The sequence below is a fragment of the Cupressus sempervirens genome, chromosome 11 (assembly GCF_028749045.1).
Source record: "Cupressus sempervirens isolate cs-2001-9-10 chromosome 11, ASM2874904v1, whole genome shotgun sequence".
NCBI lineage: Eukaryota > Viridiplantae > Streptophyta > Pinopsida > Cupressales > Cupressaceae > Cupressus > Cupressus sempervirens.
The window spans coordinates 502784299-502786807 of record NC_143128.1 but is presented as its reverse complement, the minus strand read 5'-3'; the positions used below and the strand labels follow the sequence as shown (position 1 = coordinate 502786807).

At 36.0% G+C, this 2509-nt stretch overlaps 1 pseudogene; it reads left to right on the top strand.

Moving 5' to 3' along the window:
- The first annotated feature begins 894 nt into the window (after positions 1-894).
- Positions 895-2069, top strand: LOC149530572 (putative pentatricopeptide repeat-containing protein At3g13770, mitochondrial; annotated as a pseudogene).
- The last annotated feature ends 440 nt before the right edge of the window (positions 2070-2509 follow it).

Genomic DNA, 2509 nt, shown 5'->3' with positions numbered 1-2509 from the left:
CAAATCCAACTTCCATTGCACAAAAATACACAAAGATATGCCCAAATGGGAATCTAAATTTTTGGGATGTTATTCAACTTCACCTTTCCTTCAAAGCTATTTTACATTCCCCTCTCTAAGAACATTTTTTTGAAGCGAAAAACTATCAATATATATTTGACTGTATGGAATCTTCGAAAGAAAATCACAAACATGATTATTGCAAGCTTAGGGTTCGATGCCAACACTTTCTACTATTCTCACTTTGAAAAATGCATGTCAATATCTTGTATAAATTAGAATCCTCTAGTGAAAATCTCTATTGAAGAGGAGGCACTCACTACCCATACAAACTTGGGCTCTTCAAGTTGGCTTTGCATATCACAACCATGAAAGGACGTCTTCTTCACAAAGATTCAATGTATAAGTTTTTAGGTGGAAAGTACTCATTCGTTTTCAATTAGAATTAGAATTTAAAAATTCTTTAAATATTTTATCTTTCTAAAATATTAAAAATTCCAATTCCATCTCAAGTCCACTACTTAAAAATTGCATGCTAAAGGCAGTGGAAAACTTTGTGACACGTGAGTGGGCATCTCTTCATACAAGGTCCTAAAATGCAATTGTCAAAAAAAATCTCTCAGAAAATAAATAGATTACGTCATGTCCAAAGATGTATAGAAAGGTAAATTGAAAGCTTAACTACTATTAATGAAGGGAAATAATGTAGTTCAGTTGGACGAGGTTGGTAGAGCAGAGCAAAAGTATGAAAACCAGAGTGGCTTCCAATGTACATGGCTCAGGAAGTTTATCCAGATAGGTATGTGGAGCTGCGCGACATCAAAATATTTTAGCACTGCAAGAATGTTGTTTTTTTGGCACTTTTACATTTGTAAGTGTAGATTCCAACTACCAATGACAGGATATCAGCATTTACATGATTTATATAGCATCAGAAAAACAAAAATTCATTACATTTTCAAGCCAACATATAATTAAAATGAATGCACTATGTTTGCAACCGCTACACTTCACATTGCTTTAAAACCTAAAACTTTAGAAATTCCTACTGAAGAATTGCAAGGAAGCCGAATGTTGTCGTATATAGGTTCCACTCAAAGAGATGCCAAAGAAGGAAAATGTCAATATTTTTCTTTAAAATTTGTACTCTCGTGGTCATCTCTTACAAGATTGCGTTTATGGTAAAAACCTTGGAAAAGGGAAGAGAACTCATGCCCATATGATTAAAACTAGTTTTGAACCAAACCATTTTCTGAACACCAAGCTTGTCATTTTTTATGTTAAGTGTGGAAGTTTAAAAGATGCACGCTAAGTTTTTGACAATGTGCCTGTACCAAGTTTGGTGTCGTGGGCAGGGTTTTGAGGAAGATACATTAAGTCTTTTCAGACAACTAGGAGAAGTGGATGGGAAGGCAGATGAGTTTTCTTTTGTTAGCGTTTTGAAGGCATGTGCTAGTTTGAGAGAGATACGGTCTGGGAAGCAAGTTCATGGTCACATAGTGAGAAGTAGGCTTGTATCCAATTCCATTCTGATGACAACCCTTGGTGACTTCTATTCCAAATGCTGGTGTTTGGCCGATGCATGTCAAGTGTTCGATGAAATTTCTCTAGGATATGTAGTTTCATGGACTGCTATAATTTTAGGATATGTATGGCAAGGTCATTTTCAAAAAGCATTGGCTCATTTCAGTGAAATGCCATAAGTTGGCAGACAACCAAATATACACACCTTTCACAGTTTATTTAAGGCATGTGCTAGTTTGAAAGCTCTGGAATAGGGCAAACAAATTCAAGCTCAGATGGTGAAAAATGGATTTAAATTGCATTTGACCTTGGGAAATGGCCTTACCGACATGTATGCAAAATGTGGATGTTTAGAAAATGTGTGTGTTGTGTACGACAAGATGCCTGAAAGGGACGTGGTCTCATTTAATACAATGATCTTAGCATACACTCTACAAGGGCATGGTGAGGAAGCATTTAAGCTATTTTCTTAGATGCAACAGATAGGAACTAGGACAGATGAGTTCACACTTGCCGGTGCTCTTGGTGCATGTGCTAATCTGTAGTGCCTGCCCCTAAGTTACATTTTTGCTATCATTGCCAACCTCTTTTAGGCCAGTTTTATGTTTGATGATTAGCACTATTATTTTGGAGATTATTAGATATTCTTTTACCCTCAGTTTATTATATGATGAGATTACTTGGTACTCTATATTTCATGTATGTATGATGATTATTCAATGTTTTCAGTTATCAATGATGATTAGTTAGATGGTTTATTATCACATGTGTTTTCTTATGGATACTTACCCCATACTGCATGTATATGGTGCGCGTGTTTGGTTTCTTTATGTATGGCGTTTCTAATGTGGTTAAAGAAGGGAGTCGTAGTCACCTGCTAGTCGGGATCTACACAATGCACCACTTCCTGCCATTGTTTTTTTAGCTTAGAATATTGTGTATGCACATGTGTGGATTTTATGCAGGTTGCAGGTACCAGGTATCA